Consider the following 14,673-nt stretch of genomic DNA (forward strand, 5'->3'; position numbering starts at 1 on the left):
TCAGCCAGCTACGTATTTTCGTCAGTTACTGGTCAGCCAGGGGCGCTGGTTCCAAAACAACAACAACAATAGGGAAGAAAGTCGCAATTTCAACGGAGAACGGGTGCCGTTGTGTACGACTTTACAAAGAGTGCCATTTGTGCAGCTGGGAATGTCGCGAGAGCGCGGATCGCGCATTACGAGCGCTCATCGTATTCGTCGCGGGGCGCGGCACTGAACACAAACGCACACACGGGCGGACCGCGGGTGGCCCCTTCCACCTTCGACCGCCGGCGGCTGGGACGCGACTGAGCGGGCATAGGCAGCAACAGGTTAGCCCGGCGAGCGGTTCCGGGGCACGACCGCACCGCGTCGCTGCCGTCGCCGGAGACTGCCGAGGTCACCCGATTTGCGGTTCCGCGGGATCGCGGCCGCTCGCCGGATTGGAACAAAATTTTGCGAACTGGTCACCGGTCGGAGAGGAGAGGGGGGGGGGGGGGGAACAGAGCGAAGGGCGCCCGTCAGGAGGGCTGAGGGAGGGAGGAGATTACGTTATTATTACTATTACATTGAAGCGGCGGATTCAAACACAGCGATACGTAAACAGGTAGAATACGGCGCTGCGGTCAGCAACGCCTATACAGGGTGGTCCATTGATAGTGACCGGGCCAAATATCTCACGAAATAGGCGTCAAACGAAAAAACTACAAAGAACGAAACTCGTCTAGCTTGAAGGGGGATACCAGATGGCGCTATGGTTGGCCCGCTAGATGGCGCTGCCATAGGTCAAACGGATATCGACTGCGTTTTTTTTTTAAATAGGGACCCCCATTTTTTATTACATATTCGTGTAGTATGTAAAGAAATATGAATGTTTTACTTCAACCACTTTTTTCTCTTTGTGATAGATGCTGCTGTAATAGTCACAAACATATGGCTCACAATTTTAGACAAACAGTTGGTAACAGGTAGGTTTTCTAAATTAAAATACAGAACGTAGGTACGTTTGAACATTTTATTTCCGTTGTTCCAATGTGATACATGTACCTTTATGAACTTATCATTTCTGAGAACGCATGCTGTTACAGTGTGATTACCTGTAAATACCACATTAATGCAATAAATGCTGAAAATGATGTCCGTCAACCTCAATGCATTTGGCAATACGTGTAACGACATTCCTGTCAACAGCGAGTAGTTCGCCTTCCGTAATGTTCGCACATGCATTGACAATGTGCTGACGCATGTTGTCAGGCGTTGTCGGTGGATCACGATGGCAAATATCCTTCAACTTTCCCCACAGGAGAAAATCCGGGGACGTCAGATCCGGTGAACGTGCGGGCCACGGTATGGTGCTTCGACGACCAACCCACCTGTCATGAAATATGCTATTCAGTACCGCTTCAACCGCACGCGAGCTACGTGCCGAACATCTGTCATGCAGTACATCGCCATTCTGTCATGCAGTGATACATCGTGTAGTAACATCGGTTGAACATTACGTAGGAAATCAGCATATACTGCACCGTTTAGATTGCCATCTATAAAATGGGGCCCAGTTATCCTTCCTCCCATAATGCCGCACCATACATTAACCCGGCAAGGTCGCTGATGTTCCACTTGTCGCAGCCATCGTTTGTTTTCCGTTGCCCAATAGTGCATATTATGCCGGTTTACGTTACCGCTGTTGGTGAATGACACTTCGTCGCTAAATAGAACGCGTGCAAAAAATCTGTCATCGTCCAATAATTTCTCTTGTGCCCAGTGGCAGAACTGTACACGACGTTCAAAGTCGTCGCCATGCAATTCCTGGTGCATAGAAATATGGTACGGGTGCAAGCGATGTTGATGTCGGATTCTCAACACCGACGTTTTTGAGATTCCCGATTCTCGCCCAATTTGTCTGCTACTGATGTGCGGATTAGCCGCGACAGCAGCTAAAACACCTACTTGGCCATCATGATTTGTTGCAGGTCGTGGTTGACGTTTCACATGTGGCTGAACACTTCCTGTTTCCTTAAATAACGTAACTGTCCGGCGAACGGTCCGCACACTTGGATGATGTCGTCCAGAATACCGAGCAGCATGCATAGCACACGCCCGTTGGGCATTTTGATCACAATAGCCATACATCAACACGATATCGACCTTTCCCGCAATTGGTAAACGGTCCATATTAACACGGGTAATGTATCACGAAGCAAATACCGTCCGCACTGGCGGAATGTTACGTTCAAAAAATGGTTCAAATGGCTCTGAGCACTATGGGACTCAACTGCTGTGGTCATAAGTCCCCTAGAACTTAGAACTACTTAAACCTAACTAACCTAAGGACATCACACACATCCATGCCCGAGGCAGGATTCGAACCTCCGACCGTAGCGGTCGTGCGGTTCCAGACCGTAGCGCCTTTAACCGCTCGGCCGCTCAGGCCGGCTGGAATGTTACGTGATACTACGTACTTACACGTTTGTGACTATTACAGGGCCATCAATCACAAAGTGAAAAAAGTGGTCCAACTAAAACAATCATATTTTTTTACGTACTACAAGAATATATAAAAAATTGTAGGTTCCTATTTTTAAAAAACGCAGTTGATATCCGTTTGACCTATGGCAGCGCCATCTAAGGGGCCAACCATAGCGCCATCTGGTTTCTCCCTTCAAGCTAGACGAGTTTCGTTCTTTGTAGTTTCTCCGTTTGATGCTTATTTTGTGAGATATTTGGTCCGGTTATTATCAATGGACCGCCCTGAATAGATAAGGCTTACCGGCCAATGATGTTCTCCAGTGCGGATGCACTCACGTTGACCAGACTCTTATGGGAATCGGTAGGTTGACTGCCGCGACTAATGAGTATTGTGCTGCTGTAAGTATTTTATTTGATGGTATGGCTAGGGCCCCTCATCGGGCAGACCGTTCGCCGGGTGGCGGTCTTTCAATTTGACGCCACTTCGGCGACCTGCAGTCGATGAGGATGATACGATGAGGATGTTGAGGACAGCTTAATATCCAGTCCCTGGGCGGAGAAAAATCCCTGACCCAGCCGGGAATCGAACCCGGGCCCAGAGGATTGACAATTCGTCATGGTGACGATTCAGCTACCGGGGGCGGACGGCACTGTAAGTGCAGTGTGCAGACAGGAAGCTGGGAATGTGGGTCTCATGAGGAGCGTGCCACAGATAGGTTCCTACAGTCTCACTATTCTCTCTGTGTCCTCAATGGCTCAGTCAGACACAGCATTTGCCATATAAGCAGGAGATACCGGGTTCGATTCCTGGTCGGTGCACACATTTTCGACTGTCCCCATTGACATTTATCAACACCCATAAGCAGCTAATGATCTAGAATTCATCGTAATTTCAGACCGCCCCTGCTGTGAAGACCCACCACCATTCCTCTGGTCTCCATCTTGTTCACTAACTTTTGTATGCAGCACTTAGACCGTATATGCTGGACTGCTGGTCACCAAACCGTTCACCGAGCGAGGTCGCGCACTGGACTCGCATTTGGGAGGGCGACGGTTCAAACCCGTGTCTGGTCATCCAGATCTCGGTTTTCTATGATTTTCCTAAATCGCTTCAGCCAAGGGCCAGTATAGTTCTTTTGACGGAGCACGGTGTATGTCCTTCCCCCTCCTTCCCTAATCCGTGCTTGCGATCTGTCCCCAACGACCTCGTTGTTGACCAGACACTTGTCTCCTCCACTAAACCGTTCAACAAACATTCGCTGACATGTCTTAATGGAGCCAGTAATCCAATACTGGTTCCCAGGAAACAGGCGCTCTTGGACAGAATAGCAGCACAATGTCACTAAACACTGAACACTGAGCTCCAGCCACAGCGGAAACACACTGTTGCGTCAAACGATGTCGCAGAGTGCAGTGTTGCCACGTCTAACGTCACAAATGGCCACGCGGAGTGGCAGCGCGGTTCGAGGCGCTATGTCACGGATTGCGCGGCCCCTCCTGCTGTCGGTTCGAGTTCTCCGTCGGCCATGGTGGCGTATGTTGTTCTCAGCATAATTTAGTTTAAGCTGTAAGTCTAGGGACCGATGACCTTAGCAGCTTGGTCCCTTAGGAATTCACACACATTTGAACATTCCACAACCTGAACTGAACTGTCCGCCATGTTTTCTCCAAAGTATAGGACACTCATAGTTATTTACATAATAGCGGTGGAGACTGGGAGGTATACATTCAGGGTGTTCACGAATTTTTAAATTCAGATAAATATGAGAGTGCGAAATTAATAGCATCTCCTCTATAACAGTTATGCTTACCAACGTATTTATACAACTTCAGCTGGTGTCAATAATAATAATAATAATAATAGTAGTAGTAGTAGTAATAATATGTTTAGCTTTTGCAGATGACCTTGCAATCCTCACAAATAATAGAAAACAAGCAACTAACGCCATAGAGAAGTTAAACGAAATTGCACAAGGAATTGGCCTGCAAATTTCATATGAGAAAACCCAGCACATAGAAAGAGTGCCACAAGACGAATTGCCTATTGTGACAACCCATGGAAAAATCGTGCAAGTACCACGTTTTTAGTTCCTGCGAGAAATCATCCAACCATCAGGGATCAACCTAAAGGCCAATGAGGGAAGAATAAAAAACTACAGAAAGCATATAAACTCTCTTGGAACTATTATAACAAAATGTCCATACCCATTAACGCAAAATTGAGGCACTACAACACTGTAGTACTTCTGGAGGCACTGTATGCATCTGAAACAACACAAATAAGTCGGCAAACTAAAATCAAAGAAATAGAGAAACATCATCATCATCATTTAAGACTGATTATGCCTTTCAGCGTTCAGTCTGGAGCATAGCCCCCCTTATAAAATTCCTCCATGATCCCCTATTCAGTGCTAACATTGGTGCCTCTTCTGATGTTAAGCCTATTACTTCAAAGTCATTCTTAACCGAATCCAGGTACCTTCTCCTTGGTCTACCCCGACTCCTCCTACCCTCTACTGCTGAACCCATCAGTCTCTTGGGTAACCTCGCTTCTCCCATGCGTGTAACATGACCCCACCATCTAAGCCTGTTCGCCCTGACTGCTACATCTACAGAGTTCATTCCCAGTTTTTCTTTGATTTCCTCATTGTGGACACCCTCCTGCCATTGTTCCCATCTACTAGTACCTGCAATCATCCTAGCTACTTTCATATCCGTGACCTCAACCTTGTTGACAAGGTAAGCTGAATCCACCCAGCTTTCGCTCCCATACTACAAAGTTGGTCGAAAGATTGAACGGTGCACAGATAACTTAGTCTCGGTACTGACTTCCTTCTTGCAGAAGAGAGTAGATCGTAGATGAGCGCTCACTGCATTAGCTTTGCTACACCTCGCTTCCAGTTCTTTCACTATGTTGCCATCCTGTGAGAATTTGCATCCTAAGTACTTGAAACCGTCCACCTGTTCTAACTTTGTTCCTCCTATTTGGCACTCAATCCGTTTATATTTCTTTCCCACTGACATAACTTTCGTTTTGGAGATGCTAATCTTCATACCATAGTCCTTACATTTCTGAACTAGCTCTGAAATATTACTCTGCAAACTTTCAATCGAATCTGCCATCACAACTAAGTCATCCGCATATGCAAGACTGCTTATTGTGTGTTCACATATCTTAATCTCACCCAGCCAGTCTATTGTTTTCAACATGCTGGCAACAATCAGAGCAAAATGCCTCGGGCCTTTGGAGGTGACGGAGTCCCACCTCTAACTGACAAATAGAGAAACAAGAAAGGAAAATTCTCAGGAAAATTTTTGGCCTGATACAAGAGCAAGGAATCTGGAAGAAGAGACCAATATATATACAGACAATATTAGGGATACAATAAGAAAAAGAAGAATGCAGTTCTACGGACATATCCACAGGATGAATGAAAACAGAATTTCAAAGCGAATTCTTAAAGTCATCAACTCAGGCAGGGGAAAAACATAAATGGATAAAAGAAGTTGAAGAGGACCTCAGAGGAGCACACATAACAGTAAACGATGCAGAAAATGGAAATGAATTCAGGAACTTCATCAAAAAACATAAATTTGACACCACAACACAGAAGAGACCAGAATGCAAATGGACAGCGGAGCGAAAGAAACAACACAGTGGACACATGAAGAAAATTTGGGCTCAGAAAAAACATAAACAATCATCATAAAGGAATTCAAGTTCAAACTCTCTCTTTAATTTGGAATAATCGAAAGTAATAATAATAATAGAAATAATAGGTCAAGTGCTCGAACCGACAGGAAAGGAGAAAATTGCCCAGAAGACTAGGTCATTGAAAATGAAGAATGGAGCCTTATACAAAACACAACAAGAAATGTCTGTCCACCTGCAACACAATTCGTCACCACAACATTGTAATCAAATCTGAGGTGCGATACGCCAGTGAGACACTGAACCTACACACAAAAAGGGCGACCTTGAGAACATTCTCACTCAGGAAAGAGTAATCATTAGGAAAATAATTGGACCAAAACTTACGGATGAAGGATATAGGCTTCACTCCAGGGACACCACAGAGAAGTTCTCGAAGTTCGCAGCAGACATTAGAAAGAGGCGACTAAAATTTTATGGACACATCAGCAGACCCCCACAAATCAGACTCACCAACAAAATCCTCAGGTACATCCAGGGACTCAAGACCACTACACCCTGGATGACATAAGTCAAAACTGATCTGGAAAGAACTCAGATACACTACTGGCCATTAAAATTCCTACACCACGAAGATGACGTGGTACAGACGCGAAATTTAACCGACAGGAATAAGATGCTGTGATATGCAAATGATTAGCTTTTCAGAGCATTCACACAAGGTTGGCGCCGGTGGCGACACCTACAACGTGCTGACATAAGGAAAGTTTACAACCGATTTCTCATACACAGACAGCAGTTGACCGGCGTTGCCTGGTGAAACGTTGTTGTGATGCCTCGTGTAAGGAGGAGAAATGCGTACCGTCGCATTTGATAAAGGTCGGATTGTAGCCTATCGCGATTGCGGTTTATAGTATCGCGACATTGCTGCTCGCTTTGGTCGAGATCCACTGACTGTTAGCAGAATATGGAATCGGTGGGTTCTGGAGGGTAATACGGAACGCCGTACTGGATCCCAACGGCCTCGTATCACTAGCAGTCGAGATGACAGGCATCTTATCCGCACGGCTGTAACAGATCGTGCAGCTACGTCTCGATCCCTGAGTCAACAGATGGGGACGTTTGCAAGACAACAACCATCTGCACGAACAGTTCGAGGACGTTTTCATCAGTATGGACTATCAGCTGGGAGACCGTGGCTGCGGTTACCCTCGACGCTGCATCACAGACAGAAGCGCCTGCGATGATGTACTCGACGATGAACCTGGGTGGACGAATGGCAAAACGTCATTTTTTCGGACGAATCCAGGTTCTGTTTACAGCATCATGATGGTCTCATCCGTGTTTGGCGACATCGTGGTGAATGCACATTGGAAGCGTGTATTCGTCATCGCCATACCGGCGTATCACCCGGCGTGATGGTATGGGGTGCCATTGGTTACACGTGTCGGTCACCTCTTGTTCGCGTTGACGGCACTTTGAACAGTGGACGTTACATCTCAGATTTGTTAAGACCCGTGGCTCTACCCTTCATTCGATCCCTGCGAAACCCTACATTTCAGCAGTATAATGCACGATCGCATGTTGCAGGTCCTGTACGGGCCTTTCTGGATACAGAAAATGTTCGACTGCTGCCCTGGCCAGCACATTTTCCAGATCTCTCACCAACTGAAAACGTCTGATCAATGGTGGCCGAGCAACTGGCTCGTCACAATACGCCAGTCACTATTCTTGATGAACTGTGGTATCGTGTTGAAGCTGCATGGGCAGCTGTACCTGTACACGCCATCCAGGCTCTGTTTGACTCAATGCCCAGGCGTATGGAAGGCCGTTATTACGGCCACAGGAGGTTGTTCTGGGTACTGATTTCTCAGGGTCTATGCACCCAGATTGCCTGAAAATGTAATCACATGTCAGTTCTAGTATAATATATTTGTCCAATGAATACCCGCGTATCATCTGCATTTCTTCTTGGTGTAGCAATTTTAATGGCCAGTAGTGTAGTAGATTCAGCGGATGCCATGGACAAAGGTGTCTATAGACACAACGTGTGCAAGTGGGAAGTGATGTCAGAGGAAACAGCAGCTAAAGCCCAAAGTGTACGGAAGAAAGGAAGAGAGCCTTTAGCCAGCGAATGAAGGAGAACTGGAAGAATGGGAAGGACAAGTAGCCATTAATGTTTCGCATGGTCTGATAAAAGGCATGTAACGTATGTAATAATAATATTAATAATAATAATAATGACAATGATAACCGCAATAATACTAATAATATCCATAAGTTGTCTGAAAAAAAAGAATTGTTCTTGAGGAATTTTTTTGTTTTGTACATAATTAAATACAGATTATATCAACATCGAAATAATTACCACGAAATAATGTTTAAGGTTTCGGTAACTTCCGTTTCGCATTTTTGTGTAAGTGGGTGTTTTCGTTCTTGTTTATTTTTTTTCGGACAAATGTGCAATGTCCCTAATTCATATATCAATTATTACTTAATTCACTTCCGGGCTGAAAAGCAGGCATTCTTTCGTTGCACCCACACAAGAATCTACGCTTATTGTACACTTCTTTATTATATGTTCACTCGTAGTCAAGATTATTCGATGTCGTCACTTTCTCAGACAACGGATCTGATCTGGGGGACCCTACTTCCTTTGCGCTAACTTTTCATGGTAATTTTCTTTTCTGTTAGCCCTTTATACAGATTCAACAGTTCATGATGACACTCCACAGGAAAGCCGATTCCAGCACAGTAAACAACCAACTTCAAACATAAACTGCTGTTTGCGGAAATTGTTAAATTCAGGTAGTACTATCAACCAACAAGGTCAATTGACTAGAATACAAATGAGGTGCTGAGAGCCATAACGGCCAAAGGCACACTGCCTTCGAACCCCATATTTAAGTGAATGTATTGATACCAGTGAGACACCTTCTCGTGAATGTTCAGATACACAGGGTGGCGCATGAAATGTGTTACCATTTTGTTTTTGAATATAAACTTTATTGTCAATACAATCTGAAAGTAACGTATACTACAATGAAGAGCCGTCCATGGAGATTTGTTCTAACTCAGCACATGCTCAATGTGTCCACCATTTCGTTTCCTAACTTCCTTCAAACGAAAACTGAAGTTAGTGATTACCCTACGGCACATGTCTTCCGTAATTTCACTGCAAGCTTGAAGATTAAGTCTTCTGAGCTCCATTAAATCACGTGGACGCTTCGGGAAAATTATTCCCTTTAGGTACCTCCAAAGAAAAAAGTCACATGGATTGAGGTCTGGACTATTGGGGGGCCAATTTTGTCCGTCATTGAAGCGACCTGGAAACCTGAGTGAAATGATCTGCATGTCGAAATGCTCGTGTAAAAACTCCAGCACACTGTTTGCAGTATGTGACCTTGCTCCATCTTGCATGAACCACTGCGTGTTGATGGGCAAGGCAGTAGCAAGAAGCTGTGGAATGAAGCTATTGCCAAGAAGCTGTGGAATGAAGCTATTGCCAAGAAGCTGTGGAATGAAGTTCAAATAACGCTTGCTGCTCACGGGTCCAACAAGTCCGTGACTGAAAATTTCTGCCGACGCTGTAATCCTCGGAGCATAATGTTGTCGTTCATGATGCACTTGTGGATTTTCAGTGGCCCAAAAGCGTACATTTTGTTTGTTAACCACACCGTCTAAATGAAAATGCGCCTCGTCTGAAAAGGAAATGTTGCTGAGAGTTTCTTCCCTATCCTCCGCCCACTGAGCAAACAGCAGTCTCTGCTGCTTGTGTTCTTCAGTGAGCTTCTGTGCGCAGGTCATCTTGTATGGGTACATACGGAGGTCACTTTTAAGAGTGCGTTGAACAGAGCGTTTGGATATTCCCAGTTGCACTGCCGCCTTTCTACACGATTTCCCGGGACTTCTGTGTACAGCAACACGTACCGCTTCAGTATTCTCCGGCGAACAAACAGGCTTAGGCCGAGATCACTTCACTTCCAATACTGTTCCTTCCTGTACAGCCTGTGGATGGTCTTCTTGCAAGGGACCCATCGTGTGTTAAACTGTTGTCGAAAACGCCTCTGAGTCGCAACAGGGCTTTCCGTTTCATGAAAAAGTAACACAATTGCCGATCGTTGCTGCGTCGTCAGTCTTCCATTGTCAGCCATTGCTGCTAACTAGTCTCCTAGCGGCAGTATCGTGAATTACACGTCATTTCGTAACTCATTTGTTTCTCCAACCTCTGCTGGTACTGCTGTAGAGATCCCAGCGGGATATCTAATGTGCGTCGTAAATTGTGAAAGAAACAATTGGTAACACATTTTCGTGCGCTCCCCTGTACGTAGAATGTGAACCTACAGTACAGATAAACCTGACCCACCAAAATATCAACAGATGTCAGAAGCATGAATAAATGCCACAGTCTCACAATCGATCATGATGTGTTTTATAGTTCTCACAAGGGAACCTCCCCATCGCACCCCCCTCAGATTTAGTTATAAGTTGGCACAGTGGATAGGCCTTGATAAACTGAACACAGATCAATTTAGAAAACAGGAAGAAGTTGTGTGGAACTGTGAAAAAATAAGCAAAATATACAAACTGAGTAGTCCATGGGACACATAAGCAACATAATGGACAATATGAGCTTAGCAGCGCCGTGGTCTCGTGGTTGCGTGAGCAGCTGTAGAACGAGAAGTTCTTGGTTCAAGTCTTCCCTCGACTGAAAATTTTACTTTCTTTATTTTTGCATAGTTACTATCTGTCCGTTCGTTCATTGACATCTCTGTTCACTGTAGTAAGTTTAGTGTCTGTGTTTTGCGACCGCATCGCAAAACCGTGCGATTAGTAGACGAAAGGACGTGCATCTCCAATGGGAACAGAAAACATTTGATCGCAAGGTCATAGGTCAACCGATTCCTCCACAAGAAAACACATCTGATATATTCTATACGACACTGGTGACGGCATGTGCGTCACATGACAGGAAAATGTTGTCGACCCACCTAACTTGTACACTTGGCGAATGGGTAAAAAGATTCTTCTACCTTGTTCGATTTAGGTTTTCTTGTGGATGTGATAATCACTCCCAAAGAAGTGATGAAAACATAAGAGTTTGTCACATAAACTGAAAATAAAAAATTAAACTTTTCACTCGATAGAAGATTTAAACCAAGGACCTTTCGTTCCGCAGCCGCTCACGTTACCACGAGACCACGGAGCTCCTGCGTTCCCAGCGTCCTTTGTTTTGTTGTGGTCTTCAGTCCAGAGACTGGTTTGATGCAGCTCTCCATGCTACTCTATCCTGTGCAAGCTTCTTCATCTCCCAGTACCTACTGCAACCTACATCCTTCTGAATCTGCTTAGTGTATTCATCTCTTGGTGTCCCTCTACGATTTTTACCCTCCACGCTGCCCTCCAATGCTAAATTTGTGATCCCTTGATGCCTCAAAACATGTCCTACCAACCGATCCCTTCTTCTAGTCAAGTTGTGCCACAAACTTCTCTTCTCCCCAATCCTATTCAGTAGCTCCTCATTAGTTACGTGATCTACCCACCTTATCTTCAGCATTCTTCTGTAGCACCACATTTCGAAAATTCCTGACACTTAATCTATACTTAAATCTATACTTGATGTTAACAAATTTCTCTTCTTGAGAAACGCTTTCCTTGCCATTGCCAGTCTACATTTTATATCCTCTCTACTTCGACCATCATCGGTTATTTTACTCCCTAAATAGCAAAACTCCTTTACTACTTTAAGTGCCTCATTTCCTAACCTAATTCCCTCAGCATCACCCGACTTAATTTGACTACATTCCATTATCCTCGTTTTGCTTTTGTTGATGTTCATCTTATATCCTCCTTTCAAGACACCGTCCATTCCGTTCAACTGCTCTTCCAAGTCCTTTGCTGTCTCTGACAGAATTACAATGTCATCGGCGAACCTCAAAGTTTTTATTTCTTCTCCATGGATTTTAATACCTACTCCGAATTTTTCTTTTGTTTCCTTTACTGCTTGCTCAATATACAGTACCCACCAAAATATCAACAGATGTGAGAAGCATGAATAAATGCCACAGTCTCACAATCGACCATGATGTGTTTTATAGTTCTCAGCATCTCAAATGGGTTATTACATGATCAAAGCCAAAAGAATACCGCATTCAGAATCCCGCAAAATCGGTTTTTCTATCAGTATAAATATAAAATATACTAATGTCTGATCTAATTTTACATTCCCGCGTAGCGGGATTTACGCCAAGCGACTGTGGATGAACGTCTGCTGAAACGCGCTACCACCTGGTGGCACTGATGCAAACTTTGAAGTCGAGTGGTAACGGCCAGCTGTGCACACCGTGAGCGTGAGTCCTGCACAGTGTTTATCACATTCGTTATGTATTTGCCCCGTAAGGCAATTACGTCACTCCAGTTGCGCATGCTCAGAAGGTCCTTAAAACGTGCACAAGTGAAGGTGCGTCCGCGACCCTCGTGTCAAGTTTCGTCGAGTCTGGAGCAGCAACGTAACACAATCCGGTAGATTCAGTGCCGTGTATTTCAGATTATCGCATCTACTTTACGTTTAACAGCATTCAAAGGCCGGCCTGGGTGGCCGAGCGGTTCTAGGCGCTACAGTTATAAGTAGGCTGTTTATGTTTTCTCTATGTAAGCAGGCTGTTTATGTTTTCTCTATGTAAGTAGGCTGTTTATGTTTTCTCTATGTAAGTAGGCTGTTTAGGTTTTTTATTGGTAACGCCACCTCTGTATGAAAATCACTGGCTGTGCTGTGTGCAGTCTGTGGCTGCTTTGCATTGTTGTAATACTCGCCATTGTAGTGTTAGGCAGCTGGCTGTGAACAGCGCGTAGCGTTGCGCAGTTGGAGGTGAGCCGCCAGCAGTGGTGGATGTGGCGAGAGAGATGGTGGAGATTTGTAATTTGTCATGAACTGCTATATTTATATATGATGATATCAAGGTAAATACATTGTTTGTTCTCTATTAATATCTTTCATTTGCTAACTGTCCCTATCAGTAGTTAGTGCCTTCCATAGTTTGAATCTTTTATTTAGCTGGCAGCAGTGGCGCTCGCTGTATTGCAGTAGCTTGAGCAGCGAAGATTTTTGTGAGGTAAGTGATTTGTGAAAAGTATAGTTTAATGTTAGTCAGGGCCATTCTTTTGTAGGGAATTTTGAAAGTCAGATTGCGTTGCGCTAACAAAATATTGTGTGTCAGTTTAAGCACAGTCTTGTAGAATTGTTCAAAGGGGACGTTTCACAGTCTGGAACCGCAAGACTGCTACCGTCGCAGGTTCGAATCCTGCCTCGGGTATGGATGTGTGTGATGTCCTTAGGTTAGTTAGGTTTAAGTAGTTCTAAGTTCTAGGGGACTAATGGCCTCAGCAGTTAAGTCCCATAGTGCACAGAGCCATTTCAACCCAGCATTCAAAGAAAAATAACCAATAAATCCGCAAGGTGTCGAAAGTTGGGTGTTCGCGTGCTCTTGTGATTCTACACAACAGCCGCCACTGCATACGAGTCATGACGAGAGTGGATATTTCATTAAATGTGTTGAAGAATTTGCCGTAAATACGGGTGACAGGTCAGCTGTTAATTGGACTAACGGTGGCAAAAATGGTTTTCGCATGCTTAGATTTCCAAGTGATCTGGAATGAAGAAAGAGATGGGTCATAAATTGTCAGTGAGATAACCACGAACCAGGATATGGCGCTCGATTGTGTTTTGTAGCCGGCCGGAGTGGCCGTGCGGTTCTAGGCGCTACAGTCTGGAACCGCGTGACCGCTACGGTCGCAGGTTCGAATCCTGCCTCGGGCATGGATGTGTGTGATGGAATTAGAATGGTTCTGAGCACTATGGGACTTAACATCTATGGTCATCACTCCCCTAGAACTTAGAACTACTTAAACCTAACTAAGGACAGCACACAACACCCAGTCATCACGAGGCAGAGAAAATCCCTGACCCCGCCGGGAATCGAACCCGGGAACCCGGGCGTGGGAAGCGAGAACGCTACCGCACGACCAGATGTGTGTGATGTCCTCAGGTTAGTTAGGTTTAAGTAGTTCCAAGTTCTAGTGGACTGACGACGACAGCAGTTAAGTCCCATGGTGCTCCGAGCCATTTGAACCATTTTTTTGTGTATTGTAAATATACGTCAATAAAAATAGTTATAAACATGAAACAAAATTATACAATTGCATTTAGTCCCTACGTATGATTATATACGTCTTCCCTCGCACTTTTGAACTCTTCCTCGCTAGCTCCAGAGACCATCAGGCGGTTGAGACCACACGGCAGCGTACCACCGGCACTGTATGGTCTTCCTAAAGTGCATAAAGGAGGTCTGCCTTCACGGCCTATAGTGAGTAATATTGACGGACCCAGATATGATGTAGCCAAACATCTAGCGTCTTTCCTGAGACCATTTGTTAGCAAATGTTCACATCATAACTCTGCTGATTTTATCAACAGACTGGGGGCTCTCCACTTAAGTAGTTGGCATCTTCTAGTGAGTTTTAATGTAGTTTCCCTTTTCACAAAAGCACCTCTTGCGGATTCCTTCACGCTAATT

Source organism: Schistocerca piceifrons, chromosome 11 (assembly GCF_021461385.2).
Source record: "Schistocerca piceifrons isolate TAMUIC-IGC-003096 chromosome 11, iqSchPice1.1, whole genome shotgun sequence".
In the NCBI taxonomy this organism is placed as follows: Eukaryota; Metazoa; Arthropoda; class Insecta; order Orthoptera; family Acrididae; genus Schistocerca; species Schistocerca piceifrons.